The sequence below is a fragment of the Macrobrachium nipponense genome, chromosome 31, assembly GCF_015104395.2.
Source record: "Macrobrachium nipponense isolate FS-2020 chromosome 31, ASM1510439v2, whole genome shotgun sequence".
Classification (NCBI taxonomy): domain Eukaryota; kingdom Metazoa; phylum Arthropoda; class Malacostraca; order Decapoda; family Palaemonidae; genus Macrobrachium; species Macrobrachium nipponense.
The window spans coordinates 54,093,249-54,118,248 of NC_061093.1; positions in this window are offsets into that span (position 1 = coordinate 54,093,249).

The window sequence follows — 25,000 nt, forward strand, 5'->3', positions numbered from 1 at the left end:
TCTCCCCTCCCCCCCCCCCCCCCAGCCCCCATTTAATCAGAAGACGGATCTGTTTCATCTGCAGGGTCCCCAATATCAATCATCGCCCTTTGCAATTCTGATGTTTTGAGCTGATGGAACTCAGGAGGACCGGCAAGACGTAGTTAGTAATCGTGTTGCGATAAAATTCTTTCTGCGTCACTCTTTTGAATTGAAGTTAAGATTTAAGGTTTGGGGGATATTTTATGGCCTCGCTGTCGAATTTTTCCTAGTTCCAGAAAAGGTCCTTTATTCCTCAGAAAACCGTTTGGAATGTGGGAACAGCCCCCTCCCCACAGGAATGTCCGTGCAATTGGAACTTCTGCAAGAAGATCCAAGAAGGGAAGGTGGCAGTACATTACTACCCTAGTAAATATATATATATTTTTTTTTTTTTTATATAAGAATTAGCCTATGTGGGTATCTGGCTTTTGATTCTGTATTTCCCTTTAACCGTCGTCTTACTAGTTCTTCCTAATGAAATCGCCTTAATAATCTGCGGTATCTTGAATTTCACGTCGGGTGGGCCCCTTTGGTGGGCTTTATGCCGTATGAATAAGGTTTCATCTTCTGGAAATAATGAATAACTAATAATAATAATCTGAATCTTAATAGTAAGAAAAAATAATTAAAATTAATAATAATAATAAAGAACTAATAATAACTACTTAAACTATACTTATAAGGGTCATTATTTGTCTGTCCATCCGTCCGGTCATTTCAATCACGGGCCATACCGGCTGGTCCGATGGGCATGAAACCTGGCTGGTCATGGGCCATGAAGCTTGGCAAGGTGGTTTTAGTGGGGAACCCCATTCAGATGGTTTATAATGGGGTTTTCAATCCTACCTCCGGTTCCCACCCCCGTTCGAAGGGGGTAAGGGTAGAGGGAAAGATTCCCACCTGAAAACGGAAGCTGGTTCTTGCCCCGTGAAACATGGCCGGTTTTTTGCCCGGTAAGAACTTAGTTTACCGCTTTTAAGAATTTATCATACACAATAAAGCGAGTCACTTACAATGAAGCCAACAGATTGAAAAATGCTTTTAGTAAGGATTGGTAAATTGCTAATAATAATAATAATAATAATAATAATAATAATATAATAATAATAATAAAGCTTTGGTTCAGAGGGCCAATGCAGTCCCATTTTTAGCTGCAGTATATGACACACTGTCTCCATATTGAAGGGTTTGGGTTTTTTTTAGCGTACTTTTGCCATTATTTAGGGGAACAATAAATGGCCCCTGGTTTCGTGATCGAGCTGGGTTCCATCCTCTGAACAAATGCAGGACAACATCAAGCGAACATGTTTGAATGTAGATACTTTTAGGGGTTTTTCCTTGTAGGTGACCGATGTTGCAAACATTACTAGACCCTTAGACACTTTGAATCTGCACTTTCTCGTTGCGGCCTTTTCACTGGTGTTTTGTATTTTATGCCCTCTTAACTTCTCGTCGATTTCTTCACAATCTGGAAACTCTTGCCACTGCTAAGCCTAGATCCAAACGAAGATAGGAATGGAGCTATTCTGGTGGCCTTAATTTCCGGGCCACGAAGAAATTTCAAAGTTATTCATGTATCTTAATCATATGGTATGTTATAATATATATATATATATGATATTATATAGATATAATATATATATATATATACATATTATATATGTATAATATATTATATATCATAATATACATATATTATAATATATACCTATTATAAATGAGATTACTAATATTGGTTTTCTGACATTGGATCAAACACCAGAACAATCAAGTATGTCACATTTACGCGTATGTAAGTAATTTCCAGAGGAATAGAACGCAAATAAGTTTTAGAAGGACCCCCCCCGTCCTCCCTCTCCTCTCTCTCTCTCTCTCTCTCTCTCAGGGGAAGTGCATTATTATAAAACTTAGGGTAGCCTATCCTCATCCACTTTTAAAGCAGAAGAAGAAGATGGTGGGTTTTGCATTCCTGAAGGTCGCGAGGAAGAAGATGTGTCTTAAAGGTGATGGATTCAGGAGGAAGAATTGTGCAAGAAATAAAAATCAGATGGTGCTGTCCAAACTAGTAGTTACTGGTTTTAGAAAACTTCTGCTGGGCAGAGTGGACTAGGTGTCTGACTTACTACATTTCACGGTTCTTTCCTTAAGTTCAGTCAGTTTTTCTCAGGTGGAAAATGAAAATGAAAAAGAGATCGAAGCTTGCTTAGATATTCTTCCTAAGGGAAATTCCACCAACATAAAACTATTTCCATATGGAAACTACAATCTAAATAGTCTGGCTGTTGGAAAATCCACAATATAAAACTGTTTTCATATGGAAACTACAATCTAAATAATCTGGCTAGGGAGAATCTCCAATATAAAACCGTTTTCATGTAGAAACTATAATCTAAATATTCTTGTCAAGGGAAAATCCCTAATATAAAAAAAAAACAATTTTTGTTTGTCATTGGGAAACTAAAAAGGGCATAACTAACCTGCGTAGGTTAGGGAAAATTCCAAAAATATAAAAAAAATTTTGATAGGAAAACAAAATGAATCCTGTTAGCCTAAATAGTCTGGAAAAATCCCCGATATAAAACAATCTTTATGTGTAAAGGTATTTTTAGGGTGCATCCCATTAACTCATTGTGTTCTTGTTTTTATATATATATTTTGCTGCAAATTTGTTTCATATAAAGGCTTGTAAGCCAAATTTGAGGCCCTGTAATTGAATGATATATTATTGATTCATTCTGTTTAACAATAAATGGCCTCCATGCCTTACAATACGTGGAGTTCTATTTTAATCTCCTACTAGGCAAAGTGTTGTGCAGGCAGAGAGAGAGAGGAGAGAGAGAGAGGAGGAGAGGAGAGAGAGAGAGAAGAGGATAAGATGAAGAGAGAGGCAACCAATATTAGCCTAACATTACTTGAAGTTTTGCTCTTATGCAAAGTGATTTAAATTAAGATATATGTCACTCCTGTTATTTGTTGTTATAGTTACCAGCAGCAGTTAAACAGCTGTTGTGTAAAAGACTGTAGCCTTGAGGCTGCAGTATAGAACAGGACCCGGAAGTAAAAAAAAATAAAAAAAAATAAATAAAAAAAAAAAGGTGTTATGAATAATAATTGGTCTAAGATGAGTGTCTGATGGTCTGAGACACACCTTGAAACAGAGATGGGGCCCTGAAGGGTATTGAAAAGACCAAAGAACCTCTCCTCCCTCCTCCTCCTCCTCCTCCTCATTTGTCCTTTACCATCCATTCACCCCTTCCTCCCTCTCTATTTATGGTCGAGGGATGGAGAGGTTAAGTGGTTATTGACTTGTCATTAAGGCCTGCCCGAGGCAGATGATTGACGGTGAGTGGCGTGGTGTTATTATTGTTCTTCTCTGTGGACATTCACCTCCTGTCCCCCACCCCCCGAAAAGGGTCATGTACCCGAAGTATGCGGTCGGGGATGTCCTTGAATGTGTATTGAAGACTTTTCCCCAGGCTTATTGGTCATTGTGTGGATTGGAGTGTAATTCTTTCTTTAGGTTTATAATGATTAGTGCTGTTATTGGTAGTATTATTGTAATAATATAAGGGAAGGGAACACAAATATAGCGTTTGATATTGCACGAGGAAGCTTTGCAACTTGACTTATTATTCTGTGAGAGATATATGTATTCCAAATTCTTTGTTTCATGCCCTTTTCATAATTAGGATCCGTGTTGGCAGAACCAGAGGGTTAATAGTAAGTATATTATTTGGGCGATAAATTGCCTCCCCACCCCCCCCCCACCCCCCAAAACTTATACCTGTGCATCCTAACTTAACCCTATCCTTAGCCTAACCTAACCCAGGTCATTGGGACCTGCCTTGGGCGATTTGGGGCTATGCCCCAACCCCCTTTTCAAAATCGCCCAAAAAAACTTGATATATACGTCCTAACCTAACTTAGGGCGTTAATCCCTGACTTAGGCCAGCGTTGGGCTATGCACCTCCTTTTTAAAATTGCCCAGAAAACTATATAACGCTGTACAGAAAACTCGATTTCACCGAAGAAAATTTTTACTTTGTAATTTCTTGTACGTGATTTGGAGGAAATTGACCCCAAGTTAATTGATGAAATAATAATGAAAAAACTTGGAGTGATTGAAGTAACTTTACCTACTTTTATTGAAAAAGGGTTTATACTGCATGCCGTATATATAGAATTGCTCTGTGTTTATCTTCAATGATTACATATTTTTTAATTTGTTTTCGTATACAATTTATGGCGTCCGTCTAGTAATGGGAAGAGAGAGAGAGGAGAGAAGAAGAGCTAGGAAGGTAGAGAGGAGAGATTCCTAGTAAATGAGACCAGCGAAATAGTAGGACAACTTTTTTTTTTTTTTAATTTCAACCATGCCTGGTTAAAAGTTCAGCCCATGTTTGAGTTAGAGGTCATTTCTCTCTCTCTCTCCTCTCGTCTCATCTCTTCTCTCTCTCTCTCTATCTCTATCTCCTCTTTCTCTCCCTCGCAGTTTTGGGACAAGGTAATGCAAAATTGGAATGTCAGCTGACTCGAAATGGGATATTTTTTATTTTGGCCCCAAATTGAAGGGGAAATAAGGGGGGTTGTTTTTCTGCCGCCCCTTATGACAAATAAGGTCAGCTGGAAAGGCCTGGGATGTGGTAATGGGGTGGGAAGGGGAGAGGAGGGGGGCCTGCAGTTGCTTATTAATAGTGCGTGGGAGCTCTCTCTTCTCTCTCCTCTTCTCTCTCCTCCCTCTCTTTCCCAGTACGTTTCCCAGAGCTATTCGAGCCTATTTTTTTGCTACAATTCCTATTTTGGGGTTTTCATTTAAAGGAAATGTTGTGGTATTTAACTTACAATTTTCCTAGGTTTGACTTCGTCGTTGTGAGAAAGTCATTTTTTTTACACTTGGGAGCGTCAAGTATTTGATTTTGCATTTTATTTCGTGAGAACCAAAAGGATACTTGACCCTGAACTTTTTTTTTTTGTACCTTCAATTAAGGCCTAAACTGGCGCCTTTCCTGGACGTTTTCGTAACTCCCATCATCGAACCCCCCAACTGTGATTTAGTTCATGGCATCCGGGTAAGACCGGATTGATTGGAAACGGAGAGAGAGAGAGAGAATGAAAGGAATACACATCATTTCTCACGCCCTGTCACTATGATGTTACATAGCCTCCAGAAACTCCAGTTGCATAACTTCTTCCATATCCGCCTCCCCTACCTCCTTCTCTCTCCTCCGTTCCTCTCCTCCTCTCTCTCTTCTCCTCCTCCTCTCTCTCTATTCCTCGCCTCCTATTCTTCTCTCTCGCCCACGCCTCCTCTCCTCTCTCTCCTCGGAACTTCTCACCTGGCCTTACCCCCCCTTCCCCTCCCCTCCCTCCCCTCCCCTCCCCTCCCCTCCTCCCCTCCCCTCCCCTCCCTCCCACCTAACCTGAACAGCACTTCGGCGCCTTGCAAGCAGAGGGGTTAACGGACCCCATACAAGGCCGAAAAGGGGTGGAGGCTCAACACAGGTGGGGAACCCGTCACCAAATCAGGTAAACGACTGAGTTGGGGGGGGGGGGGGTGGGGGGGTGAGGGGTAAGGGTCCGTGGTTGGGATGGGGAGGGGTTGGAGGAGGGGGTAGTGGCCAACGCAGTATGTTATATTTAATCTTCTAATCCTTTCACCTTTAACACCACCTTCCCCCTTTTCCCTCCCCTCCCTCCCTCCCCCCTTTTCCCTTCCCCTCCTCCTCCTCCCTTCCTGCGACCGGTCCCATGTATTATCCTCCGCTTCCTTAGCATACCAACACTAAACCAAATGTCGATTTAATCGGAATTCCTAAGAAGAACCAGCATTATTTTGATACCAAGGAGATATATTTTTGATTTTGCTTTTTTGGAGACCTCTGTCTGTTTCCTTCATTATTTCCTTCGTTCCTTCCATTCTTCTTCTTTTTCCTTTTAAGCGTTGTTTTCCGTCCGGCCTGGGATGGAATTTCGGGTCTCCAGGTTTGCCCCGCCCCCTCCGCCCGATGGTTTTTCTGCTCTAGAGGAATAGGGGAAGTGGGTATTGGTATTTTTCATAATGGCTAAGACTCTGTACTGCACAGATCTGGGCGGCAATTAATATTCCTGTAAACATGTTTGGCATGGACCCGGATTTTGAATCCTGTTGCCAACGAACACAGACGAATTGATTTATTCATAACTAAAACCAATACACGGTTGGTTATTTTCAGTATTGCATCAGGAATTGTTTTGTTTATAACCCGTTCAATTTCATCCCTTATATTGGTGTTATCAGAAAGTTTGTGATGAAACATTTTGACTGGAACATTCGTTCAATTCAATTCATATTGCATGATAGCATGAACATTTTTTAACGATTCACAGTTTGTTTGTCTCTTGTCCTTCGAGTGTCGGAGGATTTGTTTTTTAAGCTGGATTTTTTCTCTTTTTCGGATATTTTTACAATTCCCCTTCCCCCCCCCCCCCCCCCCCCCCCCCCCCCCCCCACCCCCACCCCCCCTTCCCGCCCACCCCCATGGTTTTCCATCAGTAGGTTCCCCCATGAACAGTCAGTTTCATTTCCTTCTTCACCATTCAGATGGATCTGATGAATTGTTAATTTAAATTTAAATATTAAACATTCCTATTATTAGCCAACTGGAATATTAAACCCTATTACCTTTATTTTTTCCATGACTGAATAAATTTGCTTTTATAGATACAGAGGGTGGTGCAGTGAGTGCCATAGTTTTGCTCTCCTACTCCTCGTCTCTTCGTCTAGGCTACCTCTCTCTCCTCTCTCCCTTCTCTCTCTCTTTCATCCTCTCTCCTTCTCTTGGAAAATGGAAATGAAAGGATATATTGTTAACCTAAATCTTGAAGGTTTCAAAACCACGAATCTCTTTGAAACGTTTGATGCGATAATATTTTGATGATCCTCTCTCTCTTCTCTCTCTATCACTCTCTCCCATCTCCATCTTCTTCCTTCTCTCTCTCTCCCTCGCTTCCTCTCGCTCTATTCTCTATCTTCCTCTCTCTCTCCTCTCCTAATCAAAGATTAGAAACTGGGAGGTATATACAGTAATAAATGCTCCCTTATGCTCTTTCCCCAAGTTTCAAGAATTTTTAAATTATTCATAGGCTTAGAATTGAAAAAAATTAAAAAAATTTTTTGTTCGAATATTTACATGGTCATAGGGTTAAAAAAAGTATCTTGTTTTTCATATAATATATTATATATATAGATATATAATATATATATAATATATATACTTAATATAGATATTTTATATATATATGTTATATAGTATAGATATTTGTATTATATATCTTATATATATAATATATATATATATATTGGTGTTGGTGTGTGTGTTGTGTGTGTGGTGTGTGTGTGTGGTGTGTGTGTGTTTGGTGTTGTAGTTTTCCTTATTGTTTCTGTTGGTTTGTTCCTAATTGTTAACCAAAATAATTTTTTAAATTTTTTGGAATTTTCTTTGGTTTTTTTAAGATTTAACTAATAATCATCACAAGGGAAGAAACACGTTCCTCCCCGTTTTGTGTCAAAACATTTTTTTTTTTTTTTCCCTTTGTTTTTTTTTCCCCCTTTTTTGATTGCGCACCGAAATAGTCGAGGGCCCCCCCCTCCCCCCTCCCCCCCCTCCTTCGAAGCATAGACTAATTAAATTTAATTAACCGCAATTCATAAACGGCACGAATCCGCGACGAACCTTGAAAATAATTATTCTTCTCTCTCATCTCGCTCTCTGTGTTGTGTGTGTGTGTGTGTGTGGTTCCCCATTCATGGGTTGATCGAACCATGGATGGAGCGTTGGAAAGAGAGAGGAGAGAGAAGAGAAGCTTTTGGGGTCGGGTTGCACTTGGAAGGAAGGAGAGAGAGAGAGAGAGAAGAGAGAGAGAGAGAGGAGGAGAAGAGAGAGAGAAGCTTTTGATTCGTAATCGATCTCTTTGAAGGGAATGTTTTTTTTTTTTTTATTTTTTTTTTTTTTATTATGGAATTCACGAATCTCTCTCTCTTCGTCTCGCGCATCTATCCCTCATCTCTCTCTCTCTCCTCCTCGTTTCGGTCGTCTCTCATCTCCTCTCTCTCATATATTATATTATATATATATTAATATTATATATACATACAATCACATACATACGTCCTTTTCGTTTTAGAGGTCGACAAACTAACAGCGATTTCATTATTAAATCCCCCCCCCCCCCATCCCCCCCCCGTCTCTCTCCGCCTCTCTCTTGATTCCTCATCTCCTCCCTCAATCTCCTCGTCTTCTCTCTCTCTCTCTCTCCATAATGGTGATAATTGTCCCCTTGTTGGCGAACTGTCCTTGGAAAAGCAATAATTCACCTTGAGGTTGGGGTTTGTTGAAGGGGGGGTTAGGGGGGCGGTGGGAGGGAGGGAGGTGTCAGGGGGAAGGGTAGGTGGGGGTGGGGGGGAAAAACACAGGGAGGTGGCAATTATATTAAATGGAGGAGAGGGGAAGGTTGGGAAGGCGGAAGGAGGAGGAAGGAAGAGGGTAGGTATGGTCCATAGCATTTGATAATGTGGAATGGAGTAAATAAATGTAATTTTGTCCATTGGATTGATATATGTATTAAAAGTAGTAAGAGCAACAACTACGAAAAGCAGTAAGTACAAGTAGTAAGAGCAATAGCAACAAAAAGCAGCAAGAGCAACAGCTACGAAAAGCAGTAAGAGCAAAAACAACAAAAAGCAGAAAAAGCAACAGCTGCAATAAAGCTGTAAGAGCAACAGCTATTAAAAGTAGTAAGAGCAAAAGCTACAAAAAGCAGAAAAAGCAACAGCTACAAAAAAGCAGTAAGAGCAACAACTTCAAAAAGCAGAAAGAACAACGGCAATGAAAAGCAGTAAGAGCAACAGCTACGAAAAGTAGTAAGAGCAACAGCAACAAAAAAGTAGTAAGAGCTACAGTTACGAAAACAGTTAGGGCATCAACTTCAAAAAGCAGAAAGAGCAACAGCTACGGAAAGCAGTAAGAGTAACAACTGCAAAACAGCAGTAAGATCATCAGCAAAGAAAAAGCAGTAAGAACAGCAGCTACCAAAAGCAGTAAGAGCAACAACTACAGAAAACACTATTAGGAAAAGTCTAACAAAAAATCAGTTATGAAGAACCAAACAGCTTATGAGAAGCAGCAAACAACACGCAACATTTATGAAATGAAGAAGAAGAAGAAGAAGAAGAATTTGATAATAAATTAATAGGAAAAAACAAAACGACTGGAACGGACGAAGGAAAGAGAGAAGAGGAGAGGTAGGGTCGGGAGGGGGGTAGGGGGGGGATGAGGGAAATGGGGAACGAGGGAGGGGGGGGGAGGAAGGATTTGGCCAAGCCAACCAAGTCCTTTGAGCCCTTGTAATTGTGGGGCATATTTTTACCGGAGGGAGGTTGGCAGAGGGTGATTGACTTAAACCGAAGTGCGTGCGTGGGATGTTGCGTGGCGTTGCGCGCTCGCTCTCTCCTCGTAAGCATTTGACCGTACGCGAATGGACTTCACATTGCTTTCGTAAAGCACATGGCGCATGAATGACGTGTGTGTGTGTGTGTATATATATATGTATATATATATATATATATATATATATATATATATATATATATATATATATATATATATATATGGGGATACAATCCACATGAAGTAAATCCTCTTGTAGTTTAAAATATATATATATCTTGTACAGGATTAAAGCTTTCGACCATCAACTGTGAAGACCACAGTTGATGGTCGAAAGCTTTAATCCTGTACAAGTATATATATTTTAAACTACAAGAGGATTTTACTTCATTGTGGATTGTATCCCCATTTACTTAGAGGTACGACATAGTACCTGGCTTCTGCATATATATATAATATAGTATATATATATATATATATATATATATATATATATATATATATATATATATATTAGCAATCACTCATAAGAACTTTGGGAAAGGCCTATGGAGATCAGGAGTAATCTCTCTCTCTCTCTCTCTCTCTCTCTCTCTCTCTCTCTCTCTCTCTCTCTCTCTCTCTCTCTCTCTCTCATAGTGAGGGAATTTAATAATAAGTGGTTTTCCTTTCTCCTGAGTCTTGGTCGGTGGTTTTTTGCTTACAGTTTTACTGTGTTGTACTTTTGATGAGTGGGGTGATTTTGTTCAGAGAGCGTGTTTTGTATTTTGGGTCAGTCTTAATTGATGATCTCCGTTGTATACAGAAGATAAAGTTAGTCTGGTGTCAGGTCGCAATATTAAGGTGTAATGCCTTTTATGCTTTCACATCGTTTTTGCTTTTAAGAGTCATCTCATACTTGGTTTTGTTTTCATTCTTAGATCATCCAGTGTTGTGGATGTGTGTTTACCAAGTTATGGTTTTCATTTTATTACATTGTAACGGCAATACCTATGTATTCAGATTTTTTAGATTTTAGGTTCTGGAGATTTTAAGTAATGAAGTTTTTCAGATTTTAAGTTGTAAGAAGTCTTGTCAATAATTTAACCATTTTGTACTCATTACTGTATATTTTTAATTCATCAGGTATACAATTTTAACAATGACATGCAGAAAAACAATTGTAAAATGGAAATAGTTTTTTATTCTCTCTCTCTCTCTCTCTCTCTCTCTCTCTCTCTCTCTCTCTCTCTCTCTCTCTCATATAACATCCTGCACTGCAGGCCTTGTGGAATCTTTCTACTGCTTTGAATGATTTATTGCATATTTTTTTTATTCCATTTTCCTTCTGATTTTGCGTTCATTTGAGAGAGAGAGAGAGAGAGAGAGAGAGAGAGAGAGAGAGAGAGAGAGAGAGAGAGAGAGAGAGCGTAAACTTCCTGTTCTGTTGTAGACAAAGTGCGAGCATGTGCTGTGTGTATGTTTGAGTGTGGTAAAGTGTATTTTTCACATTCTAGTAATACGATACGATTCGCTGTAAAGAATTATGTATTTTTTTATTATGGACGGCGCGTGTCGAATGATAAGTCCCAGATAACACACACACACACACTCTCTCTCTCTCTCTCTGTTAATCTAGATTTTATCATTTTACTTTTTTGTTGTTCACAATTCATAGATTATCTAGATATGTTTTATTAGTTATTGAACGGATAGAGGAATTGCTCTCTCTCTCTCTCTCTCTCTCCTCTCTCTCTCTCTCTCTCTCTCTGTTAATCTAGATTTTATCTTTTTACTTTTTTGTTGTTCATAATTCATAGATTATCTAGATATGCTTTATTAGTTATTGAACGGATAGAGGAATTGCTCTCTCTCTCTCTCTCTCTCTGTTAATCTAGATTTTATCTCTTTTACTTTTTTGTGGTTCGTAATTCATAGATTATCCAGATATGTTTTCTCAGTTACTGAACGGATAGAGGAATTGATGTGTGTGTGTGTGTGTGTGTTAATCTAGATTTTATCTTCTTTACTTTTTTGTTGTTCGTAATTCATAGATTATCTAGATATGTTTTATTAGTTATTGAACGGATAGAGGAATTGCTCTCTCTCTCTCTCTCTCTCTCTCTCTCTCTCTCTCTCTTCTCTTCTTCTTCTTCTTCTTCTTCTTCTTCTTCTTCTTCTTCTCCAGGAATGAGTTGGAGCAATTACGCATACACACGACCGTAAAAATAATAGGATGTACTAATATTCGTCGGCTTAGGGCACAGTTGCAAAAACGTGTACACCACAAGTTCACCTTAATTATGTACAACACGTATCGCCCTTATCGAGTGAGTATCTCGCTTCCATTAAGGGGAACAAAGGAAGGGGAGAGAGAGAGAGAGAGAGAGAGAGAGAGAGAGAGAGAGAGAGAGAGAGAGAGAGAGAGAGAGAGAGAAGGGAACACTTGATGTCATTGAAGGTTGTAAGTCCAAGTTATGTGAGCTTTATTTATTTTTTCCTGTATAGGAGTTTTTGACGAAGTGCTCACTGTCAGTGTTTTGTTTGAGCTCTTATTTCTTATGGTCCTTATATAATTAATGTTATCGTTGCCTCTGGACTATGGGAATAACTGGCATTGTCTCTGGAATTTGGAGATAACTGGCAAAGCCTCTGGAATTTAGGAAATAACTGGTTAACACTCTGGAAGTGGGAAGTAACTGGCACAGTCTTAGGACTTTGGAATATAACTGGCAAGGCATCTGGATTTTGGAAATGCCTGGTAAAGCCTCTGGAATTTACGAAATAACTAGTAAACATTCTGGAATTTGGAAATAACTGGCAAAGCCTCTAGAAGTTGGAAATACCTGGCAGTGCCTCTGGAATTTGGAAATACCTGGCAAAGCCTCTAAAGATGGAAATACCCGGCAAAGTCTCTGGAATTTGGAAATAATTGGCAAAGTCTTTGGAATGTGGAAGTAACTGACAAAGCTTCTGGAAATAACTGGCAAAGCCTCTTGAATTTTGAAATAAGTGCCAGAGTCTCTGGAATTTAGGAAATAACTGGTAAAACCTCTGGAATTTGGAAATAACCAGCAAAGCCTCTGGAATTTGGAAATAACTGGTAAAACCTCTGGAATTTGGAAATAACCAGCAAAGCCTCTGGAATTTGGAAATAAATGGCAAAGCCTCTGGAATTTAGGAAATATCTGATAAAGTCTCTGGAATTGGGAAATAACTTGCAGTCTTTGGAATTTGGAAATACCTAGCAAAGCTTCTGGAATATGGAAATAATTGGTAAAGCCTCTGGAATTTGGAAAATCATAGACGAGCCCCCTGAATTTGGCAAAAAACCTGGAAGATCCTCTGAAATCTGGGAGTAACTGACAGGTCTTTGAGATTTGCAAATACCCGACAGAGCCCTTGGAATGTGCTCATTCCAGATTGATGATTATTTTGGAATGTGCTCATTCCAGATTGATGATTATTTTGGAATGTGCTCATTCCAGATTGATGAATATTTTTTATTGATAAAAATTATCAGTTTCTTTGTCTTTTCCCTTTTTCATATTCTTCTTTTCTGGCTTTTTTGGTCTGACTAGACGCGCCCATGATAGCGAACTAGAAAAAAAAATGGTGGCTAATTGTCTGTTTTGTAAGGCGCCTGGGTATATATGTGCTTTAAACGACGTCAAGGGCGCCCTGTTCGAGGGTTTTCAGGGTGGGCAAGGTTCTGCTGCGTGCCCATAAGGGCCTCCTCCTGGTTCTCAGGGTCAATGAGAAATCATGGCCGAGGTAAGTGCTTGTGCCCTTGGGGGGTGAGGGGGGTTGGGGGAGGGGGGAGCTCGGTCGGTTACGTAAGTGCTTGGTCCCCAAGGTTCTCCGGCCGGCGTTCATGATGTTTTTAATTTTTGGAAGGTCGTGTCATTTTCCATCAAGATGGGAGGATGCTTCATATTGGGGGGCGGGAGGTGGGGTGGGGTGGGGATGGAGGGATAGGGCCGTTTGTGATCCTACGTGGTGCACTGTAGGCATCAGCCGAAGCTTAGCTTCAAGTTCCTTGAACCTACTCCTATAACAATTGATTTTTTTACGCGGAATAAAATTTATTCCTGTGATCTCTCTCTCTCTCTCTCTCTCTCTCTCTCTCTGCGGGCTGATAAGAAGGCGTTTCTGCTGAAGATCTGAAGAAAGAAAGAAAAAGACGAGATGTTTTAGCTACCAAAAAAACAACTATTATTATTATAATTATTATTGTTATTATTATTATTATTAATATTAGAATATTATTGTTACTGTTGTTGTTATTATTATTATTATATTCAGAAGCTGAACCCAATTTATCTGGCAAAAGAACGTGAGCTGTTCAGCTACCAATACCAACCATTATTATTATTTTTTTTTTTTTTTTTTTTTTTTTTTTTTTTTTTTTTTTTTTTTTTTTTTTTTCTCTATCACAGTCCTCCAATTCGACTGGGTGGTAGGTTTATAGTGTGGGGTTCCGGGTTGCATCCTGCCTCCTTAGGAGTCCATCACTTTTCTTATTATGTGTGCCGTTCTAGGATCACACTCTTCTGCATGAGTCCTGGAGCTACTTCAGCCTCTAGTTTTTCTAGATTCCTTTTCAGGGATCTTGGGATCGTGCCTAGTGCTCCTATGATTATGGGTTCGATTTCCACTGGCATATCCCATATCCTTCTATTTCTATTTCAGATCTTGATACTTATCCATTTTTTCCCTCTCTTTCTCTTCAACTCTGGTGTCCCATGTATTGCGACATCAATGAGTGATACTTTCTTCTTGACTTTGTCAATCAACGTCACGTCTGGTCTGTTTGCACGTATCACCTATCCGTTCTGATACCATAGTCCCAGAGGATCTTTGCCTGATCGTTTTCTCATCACTCCTTCAGGTTGGTGCTCGTACCACTTAATACTGCAAGGTAGCTGATGTTTCTTGCACAGGCTCCAGTGGAGGGCTTTTGCTACTGAATCATGCCTCTTTTTGTACTGGTTCTGTGCAAGTGCCGGGCATTCGCTTGCTATGTGGTTTATGGTTTCATTTTTCGTATTGCACTTCCTACATATGGGAGAGATGTTATTTCCATCTATCGTTCTTTGAACATATCTGGTTCTTAGGGCCTGATCTTGTGCCGCTGTTATCATTCCTTCAGTTTCCTTCTTGAGCTCTCCCCTCTGTAGCCATTGCCAATTGTCATCGCTGGCTAGTTCTTTAGTCTGTCTCATGTATTGTCCGTGCATTGGTTTGTTGTGCCAGTCCTCTGTTCTGTCTGTCATTCTCCTGTCTCTGTATATTTCTGGGTCTTCGTCTACTTTTATTAGTCCTTCCTTCCCATGCACTCTTTTTAGCCACTCGTCTTCACTGGTTTCAGATATTGCCCCAGTGCTCTGTTTTCGATGTTGACACAGTCCTCTATACTTAGTAGTCCTCTCCCTCCTTCCTTTCGTGTTATGTATAGTCTGTCCATATTTGCCTCTTTGGGTGTAGTGCTTTGTGTATTGTCATATGTTTCCTGGTTTTCTGATCTATGCTGCGGAGTTCTGCCTTCGTCCATTCCACTATTCCTGCGCTGTATCTGATTACTGGCACTGCCCATGTGTTTATGGCTTTTATCATATTTCCGGCGTTGAGTTTTGACTTGAGTATCGCCTTGAGTCTCTGCATATATTCTTTCCTGATCGTGTCCTTCATCTCTTGGTGTTTTATATCCCCTCCTTCCATTATTCCAGGTATTTGTATCCTGTCTCATCTATGTGTTTGATGTTGCTCCCATCTGGTAGCTTTATCCCTTCAGTTCTCGTTACTTTGCCTTTTTGTATGTTGACTAAGGCGCATTTTTTTCTATTCCAAACTCCATCTGATGTCCCCAGATACAATCCTTACAGTGTGGATTAGGGTATCTATTTCCTTGATGGTCTTACCATACAGCTTGATGTCGTCCATGAACATCAGATGGTTGATTCTGTTGCCTCTTTTCTTGAGTTGGTACCCGGCATCCATCTTCTGTAGTACTTTTGTCATGGGTATCATGGCTACTACGAAGAGTAGTGGGGACAGTGAGTCGCCCTGGAAGATCCCTCTCCTGATATTAACCTCTGCTAGTCTTATTCCAGAGCTTGTAAGTATTGTATCCAGTTGCGCATTGTATTTTTGAGGAAGCTGATGGTGTTTTCCCTCTGCCCCATATATTTTCAGGCATTCTATTAGCCATGTGTGTGGTATCATGTCGAAGGCTTTCTATAGTCTATCCATGCCATGCTTAGGTTGGTTTTCCTTCTCCTACTGTTCTTCATTACCATTTTGTCTATCAGGAGCTGGTCTTTTGTGCCCCTACACCTTCCTTCTGCAGCCTTTCTGTTGGTGGGGGATGGTGTTTGTCTCCTCTAGGTAGTTGTATTATTATTATTATTATTATTATTATTATTATTATTATTATTATTATTATTATTCAAAAGAAATGCTTAAAATAACAGGAAATACAGAAAGAAGAAGCGTTCCGTATAGAAAAAAAATTAAATTAATACGTACATAGATAAAAAAAAAAAAAATGGACGTAAATCATGACAAATCGAAGGAGACTTACTTGAGGTTGGAACGCATTGCATCTGATTTTTGTTTTATTGAGCTGGCCTTATGCCAGCACGGGCTCCTGCTCATAGAGCAGCCCGTAGCATCTTCGCCTTTCTGAGGATCCAGTTGCACTACATCCTCAAAAGGGGGGGGTGGGGTGGGGTGGTCCCGGGGGGGCAGTGGGGGGGGGGGGGGGGGGATCACCCCACCGCTGACTGACTGAAATCTCATAGCAACTCCTTTTTAAACGCATCTCGCCAAAGGCCCAGGACTCGGGCAAGCCCAACCACGTGGTAGTCAGTCAAGCGATGCCATGCCCTGCCCTTAAAGGGAAGCGGGTAGGGGTGGGGTGGGGCCGCGGGGTTAGGTTAGGTATCCCCCTCCCCCCCTGAGGGGGATATGCAAGTCACGTGACTGGCAGAAGCAGGAATCAGCAGCAGGGTGGGTGTTGGGTAAGGCAGAATTATTCGTGTGGGGGGTGGGGTGGAATGAGGGGGTTGGGGGTGTTGCTTGGGTATTAAGGCAAGTCATCCGAGCGAGCGAGCGAGCGAGCGCGTGGTTGGGTATCATGGGTACCGAGGCAGCAGCCCAGCAGCAGCACTGGGCATCATTGCTGTCATCCCCAGATCATAAGTAATATTGCGTATTGAAAAGAGTTTTCCAAATAGAGATTGACGAGACGAAAAGGTGGTTTATTATAGATATATTAGTTCCCTTCTTCAATTTCTCGCACTTCCTTCTGTTCCTGTTCTCTTTCTCTCTCTCTCTCTGTTCTCCAATTCTTCTCACACTTCTTTATGGCCTTATTATGTAAATGCTTGTTGCCCTTATTAGGGAAGGCATGAGATTAGGCGCGTTTTCTGGGCTGCTTTTGTTGCTGCTATTAATGGTTTTATTGTCGGTGTTTAAAGTTAAGTTAACATTATTATTATTATTATTATTATTATTATTATTATTATTATCATTATTATTATTATTACATTTCTCAATCCTTATTCTAGAATTAATATCTCTTCTGGATTCAATCATGGCATTATTATTATTATTATTATTATTATTATTATTATTATTATATTATTATTATTATTATTTAATTTAGCTTTGTCAATCTTCGTTTAGGCTTAATCTCTCTTCTGGGGTTCATCATGGCATTATTATTGTTTTTATGATTATTATCATCATTGCTTCCCTTAGTATTGTTTCTCCCTAAATTGTGATGTTTCTTTCCTCTCCGTCTTCTGCCTCCTGTTTCAGCAACGCCTTTGCCATCTCTCTATCCTCGGGATATCCGTTGATTGACAGCATGAATGATAATGCGTAGCATCCTGCTCGCTCGTCAGATTGCTTCAAGTCATCTTAAGAGCTTCTCATCTTTAGAGGATGTTTTTTGTTGCGTTTGAGGGAAACTGGTATTGTTTCTATATATGTATATATATATATATATATGTGTGTGATATATATATATATATATATGTGTATATATATATATATATATATATATATATTATATATATATATATTAGTAGAGATAGAGAGAGAGGTTGTTTACATGCAAAGATTTGGGCTACAGTCACTACTTAGTATATATCCTTACGCCCTTCGTTATAACTCACTCGATAATCGTTCACCTCCTTATAAATTGGGCAGCGTAGTTATCACGAGGCCCTGTATTTATATTTAACGCAACTGCAGCTGCCTTTGGACCCCCCAATTATGCTCACCTGAGAGTGGTTGCAATTACGAAATTGTCGGGATTCGCACGATTTCCCAAACACGGGTTTGATTCATTGTGAAGGGAAGGAGGTCCTGTTGTTGTTGTTTTTTTCTGATTCAGTTTTTTTCATATGTTTTCTGATTCAGTTTTTTTTTTCTATTTTTTCTGGTTCGGATTTTTCCCAATTTTTTTCTGATTCAATTTTTATCATTTTTTTCTGGTTCAGAGTTTTCCCAGTTTTTTTTTTCTGATTCAGTTTTTATCAATTTTTTCTGGTTAAGATTTTTCCCAGTTTTTTTCTGATTCAGTTTTATTAAATTTTTTCTGGTTCAGTTTTTCCTAATTTTTTCTGATTCAGTTTTTTCAGTTGTTTTCTGATGCAGTTTTTTCCATTTTTTTATTCAGTTTATTTTCAATTTTTTCTGGTTCAGTTTTTTTGTAATTTTTTTCTGATTCAGTTTTTTTCAATTTTTTCTGGTTCATTTTTTTCCCAATTTTTTCTGATTCAGTTTTTTTTTTTCAAATTTTTGTGGTTCATTTTTTTTTTCAATTTTTTTCTGATTCAGTTTTCTAAATTTATTTGGTTAATTGTGAAGGGAAGGTGGCTCAATTTTTCTTCTTTATTTTTCTGGATCATTGTGAAGTGAAGGAGGTTTTGTCCAATTTTTTTCAAGTTTTTTTCTGAATCATTGTGAAGGGAAAGAGGCTCTATTTGACCGTAGATTTAAGCACATTTGAGTTTATTTTGGTGTACTGAATCCAGGCTAAGTTTCTGTTCTATGAATTATTTCGTTTCCACTGATAACTGAGAATATATGAACGTGTTTCATTTGTGTCCTTTTTATTTGATCCTGGATGGGGAAAATCTTACATACGTCCCGAGTAAACTGGAGGTCGGATCACGCCTTGTTTGTCTTGTATTCATCACCGTTTTGGTCATCAATTTAGCTTGGGAGGAATGACACGTTTTCCTTTGTTCTGTCCATTTTTTTTTTAAGCCAAAGCAAATTTGTTCTTATATAATTATGTCTCAATATTTTTTTTTCTTTACAGGTAAGCTGTGATTTTCATTGTTTAAGAGCTGCGGGCAAGTAAGTTGAGAATTGTGCTTTTATTCAAGAGTTTTACGTTCTTCTTGTGTGTGAGTGTGTTTGACAACAGAGAGAGAGAGAGAGAGAGAGAGAGAGAGAGAGAGAGAGAGAGAGAGAGAGAGAGAGAGAGAGAGAGAGGAGGGGTGTGTGAACCTGCTCTCCAGTAACTCCGTGGAATTAGAAATAATGTTCTTTGTACTCTCTCTCTCTCTCTCATGAAGTTATATATATATATATTTAGCCGCTGTCAGCAAGTTGGGCATGTTTCAGCTCTCTCTCTCTCTCTCTCTCTCTCTCTCTCTCTCTCTCTCTCTCTCTCTCTCTCTCTCTCTCTCTGTGAAAGATGTTCAAGGGTGTGGTATGTATTCCATAAGCATGTGACCTAACAGTGGAAAATTATAGTTGCTAAATTTTCTATCATTATTTGGGTATATATCGAGATACGTTTGTATAAATACAGATCAGAGTCGCTCACCTCATATTTCATTGATTGTGAACGAGTGATTTTCAAGAGTTATTCTGTAATGATTGTTATTAAAAGCGGTACGAAATACTGGGGGTTCGTTTTGCGTGCAGTGAGTGAGTTACATGTTAGCTTATATTGTTACGTGATTACCTTGACAGTCAAATGTGTTTGCTGTAATGCGTTATTTCGTTATGTAACGTATATTACGTAATATGCCTCGTAATTATGATGCTGTCTGGTTAGGAGAGTGGTGGACTCTTCAACAGGTGATGCATTTTGTTTTGTTTATATATATATTACATCAATTATCAAATTAGTATCATTTTGCTACCATTTTTCCCTCCTTATTTTTATTTATTTATTTTTTTAAATATATTGTCATCACCTAATTCTAACCTTCAACTAGGCCCCTTCTCGTCGTCATTTCCTCTCCTGTTATTCGTATTTGACCTCTCTCTCTCTCTCTCTCTCTCTCTCTCTCTCTCTCTCTCTCTCTAGGGTGCTTCGTCGTTGACACCAACAACCCCCCCCCCCCCCTCCCCTCCCCATCAGTGTGTTTGGGGAGGAAGGGTCAGTGTTCTGGTAATGACGTCCATGGAGCCACACATGCTGACTGTGTAGCCTCCCCCTTCCCAAACCCCTCAACCCCCTCTCCCTCACCCCTTCCCCCTCCTCTCTCTCTCTCTCTCTCTCTCTCTCTCTCTCTCTCTCTAGCTCCCCTCTTCTCTCACACTCACAAACCCTCACACACAAACTCTCTCTCTCTCTCTCTCTCTCTCTCTCTCTCGGTAAAGGATATTCACGCCGTTTCTCCATATTTCATGAAACGTGGCAGGTGGTACTTACCGTCTTGATTTTTCTGTTGTTCTTATAGCCCGTGTGTTTATATCAGGCTGCAAGATCTTAGGTTTTGTTTTTATCTGTGTGTGTGTTGTTTTTTTTTTTTTTTTTTTGTGACCTTGTGGTCTCAGTCTCTGCATGATTTTGTGTTCGTAGGTGTGTAGTCAGTCTCCCCCCCCCCCCTACTCTCTCTCTCTCTCTCTCTCTCTCTCTCTCTCTCTCTCTCTCTCTCTCTTTCTTGTTTCTCAGTTATCTTTACTCTGGTTTTATTATTATAAAATGTTTGTCCGATCGTCAGGTGTATTACACTGTTTGAACATTGTACGATGTTGGTGATAACATATATTATATATGCATCAGAGGATTTTATATTATATATGTATATATACATATATATATATGTATATATATATATATATATATATATAGATATATATATATATATATATATATATATAAATGAATTCTTCTGTTAAAACAGGATACGTCTCAAGTATAACAAATTCTCATAGGGACGACGTAACTATGGGCCACCTCCAAATGTTCGTGACTGCAAAATAATAATAATAATAATAATAATAATAATAATAATAATAATCAGTCACGAAATTCCATTCGGAAACTAAAGGTCACCTGAAGAGAAGTTGACAGACGATCACCTGAGCGTTCTAGACATCAATACTTCCTCCTTCCACTCGCGCAAGTAAGTTATTATTATCACTCCAGCTTTGTCAAGACAAGAGACGACCAGTACAATGAGCAAATCGCACCGTAACCTAAATTGAGAAGTGTAAACACTATAGCATCAAACGCTGTTCCCCGGAGCTTTGCAAACATAATATGAAGGAGGAACGCTATCACGGGATCACTGCAGACGTGAATTGCGAAATATTAGTAGGGCATGATACGGAAAGAATCCTCGCCAGTCACGTATACGGTATCTATGAGACAAAGACGGCATTCCTCACAAGTCACGGTTTTGTTAAGTAGCAAGTGGGTGAGTATTATGATGGTAATGAGGTCTGCGGTAGGGAGTTGGTGGTATGCATTTTCCCCGAGAATGTAATCGCGTATACAGGGACATTTCCCTGAAAAAGAAAAAAAAAAGCAGGACGCCATATCTTAAAAACTATGTGTATTTCTGGTGATAAAAGTTCACTCTTGAAGTGGTTCGGAAGTCACTTAAGCCGTTGGTCCCGTTGGTGAATAACCGCTGGTTCCATGCAACGTAGAAGACGCCATACAAACAAACGAACTTATCTTAAAAACTAATCATAGAATTATTTTTTAAAAATAATCTCGATATGTTTCCCTCAACCTTTAAATGACCCTGAAAATATAATGTTTCTCATACCCAAATTACTATTAAGGTTTTAATCCAACCTAACTTAACCTGACGGGGAATGGCTAAAGAAAAAAATAAAAAGCAGTGGCTGGTGCAGTAAATAGCATACAGGAATTTGCAGTTGGTACTAGACTGCAAGTCGTTCTGGACTTGGTCATACTGCTATTTTGCAGCTCAGTCCGCTTTTTGTTTATTGAAGGCTATTATTATTGGTCTTGTTAGAGCATTAGGCTGCCTCATTGTACTTTGTTGCCTACATGGCTTTAAAAGTTATACATTAAAATGTCATAGTTTGTCGATATATAAGAACTTGTGGATACATATAGGATGAGGCATTCCGATTTTTTTTTTCCTTTTTTTGACGTTATTAAAAACCACTTGCTTTTACGCTAAACCTTTAGGCTCTATATATATGTATGTATGTATAAAGGAAAACCACGGGATCTGTGAATATGTGCATAAGGGAAGACCAATGGATGTATTTATGTATATATAATCGGAAACCACATGATTTATGTATGTATGTATTTATTATATTTCTGTGTGTGTTCGATGTACAGTACTACTGTTACTGATTTTTAGGACTCTCTCTCTCTCTCTCTCTCTCTCTCTCTCTCTCTCTCTCTCTCTCTCTCTCTCTCTCTCTCTCTCTCTCTCTCAAGTTCTGCAACACTGGAACACAGAACCCGTGGCTGCTGCTGCATTGGATGGCGGCAGCCCAAGAGAGACTTGGATGAGTGTGCAAGGATTTCCTCAAGGACTTTGTGCAGGTCAATTTTTCATCCTAGGATGAGAGAGGGAGAGAGAGAGAGGTGCTATTCATTTGGTAAAATTTGCATTTGTAAAAATAGGATTTTTTTAGATTTTTCTCTTTAAGATTTTGATATTCACAAAACATTGACATGAGAGAGAGAGAGAGAGAGAGAGAGAGAGAGAGAGAGAGAGAGAGAGAGAGAGAGAGAGGTCTTATTCATTTGGTAAAATTTGCATTTGTATAATTAGGAATTTTTTTAGATTTTTCTCTTTTTATAATTTTGATATTCACAAACATTGACATGAGAGAGAGAGAGGAGAGAGAGAGAGAGAGAGATGAGAGAGAGAGCTTACTTACAGACCTTACATCTTGTTCGATCCCCAGGTCCCTCAGTGAGGCACTCTAATGTCTACCAGAGAGTTGCTAGTACATCTTCCGGTATATTTTGCTCTTCCAATCTTGGATGGTCTGGGATGCAGTTTAGATATTTGTCGAGCTTATTCTTAAACACATCTACGCACCTCCTGTATATTTCCTCAGATGAGGCTGGAGCATTAAGAGAGCTGCTTTGATCGTGCTGGTGCGTAGTGGATTAATGTCCTGTGTGCTTTCCTTATTTTCCTGGGTATATTTTTGGCACTTAATCTACCTCTGCTTGTCTTTCTGATATTTTTAGTTCCATGATTATTTTTCTGCTGATTCCTTCTATCTGTTTCCATGCCTGAATTATCATGTAGCGTCTCTTCCTCCTTTCCAGACTATATAATTTTAGAATTGTAGTCTTTCCCAGTAGTCTAGGTCCTATTCATTTGGTAAAATTTGCTTTTGTAAAAATAGGAATTTTTTTAGATGTTTCAGAAATTCTGACATTAAAAAATCCAACTTTTCCATAATATTTGATCTTCCTTCATCATAATTATTCTTTTTGTGTCTGAATCTGCAAAATCCTCTTACATCATAAATACAGTTCTTATCTCTTGAGCTGTATCTTGGAGCTGATGCTTGGAAATTTTTTGCTGACACTCCATATCGCAGTGATGGCTTGCTTTTTTCTTTCACCTGATATTCTTTGTTCCTCTCTTTATTTGTTTCATTCTTATTTTGGATTTTATTATTTGATTGATTATTTATTTGATTTTGATTCATGGCTACAGGGTGCATATATTTACATTTTTTGTCGAACTTACATCCTTTTCCTTTTAGGTTTTTGCATATTTTTGGATGTAGATCTCTGCAATCATCCTCATAGCCGTCTAGGTATGCACATTTACCATAGATTTCATAGTTGTGACATACCTTAGGATGTTTGTAGTAACATCTTTCTCCGAATCTGCAATTCCCTCTTTTCAAAATCTTGAAGACTTTGTCTTTCTTGTCTATTTTTTTCCTCTTTCCCATCATTGTGTAGATCTGGGTAAGGCCTCTTCGGGATTTTCTTTTGTGTTGTCATATCGTAATTTATTTCTTCGTATGTATGCTGCTTGATTGCTTCATATGTAGTATCAATGAGTATCTCTGCATCCATACTTTTTATCTTGTTCTTTGTTTTCCTTATTTTTTTCTGTCATTTCAGTTTTCTTTACTTCTCTTCCGTTTTCCTCTTCTTTTTCTTCCTCTTCATCCTCAACTATTTGTACATTCAGTCTTGATTTAATAACAGAGAGAGAGAGAGAGAGAGAGAGAGAGAGAGAGAGAGAGAGAGAGAGAGAGAGAGAGAGAGAGAGGTCCTATTCATTTGGTAAAAATAGGAATTTTTTTAGACTTCTCTTTTTATGATTTGGATATTCACAAAACATTGACATGAGAGAGAGAGAGAGAGAGAGAGAGAGAGAGAGAGAGAGAGAGAGAGAGAATGTCCTATTCTTTGGTAAAAGCATTTTGTAAAAAATAGGAAATTTTTTTAGATTTTTCACTTTTATTTTTTATTTTGATATTCACAAAACTGACATGAGAGGAGAGAGAGAGGAGAGGAGGAGAGAGAGGAAATAGAGGAAGAGAGAGAGAAGAGGAGAGAGAGGGTTCTTATTCATTTGGTACATTTGGATTTGTTAAAAAAGGAAAAGAAATTTTTTTTAGATTTTTCTTTTTCTCTATGATTTTGATATTAACAAAATTTAGACATAAGAGAGAGAGAGAGAGAGAGAGAGAGAGAGAGAGAGAGAGCGAAGAGAGAGAGAGAGAATGTTCCTTTCCTTTAAAATTGCATTTTTGTAGGAATTTTTTTAGATTTTTTCTTTTTGATGATTTTGATATTCACAAAAAACATGACATGAGAGAGAGAGAGAGAGAGGAAGAGAGAGAGAAGAGAGAGAGAGGAGAGAGAGAGAGAGAGAATGTCCTATTCATTTGGTAAAATTAGCATATGTAAAAATACGAATTTTCTTAGATTTTTCTCATTTTAAGATTTTGATGTTCACGAAAGAACATTTACCTGAGAGAGAGAGAGAGAGAGAGAGAGAGAGAGAGAGATTTACCTTTACATTTTTAAAGATTTCAATGTTCACAAACTCTTAATGTTCAAACATTCCCATCAATTCCTATAAAGGACTCGCCATGATCTTACGTGATTCTGCATAATTCTTCCCGAGAGAGAGAGAGAGAGAGACTGAGAGAGAGAGAGAGATGAGAGAGAGAGAGAGAGAGAGGGCGGGGGGGGGGGGGGGGCGCTCTATTCCTGGTCAAATTACTATGCAACTTTTAGGAGTTCCTTGAACTCTAGTTGCCTGCTATGGACCGTTTTTTTTTTCCTTTTTTGCGAGAGCGAGTTTCCATACAAGTTTGGAAGGTTGCATTTT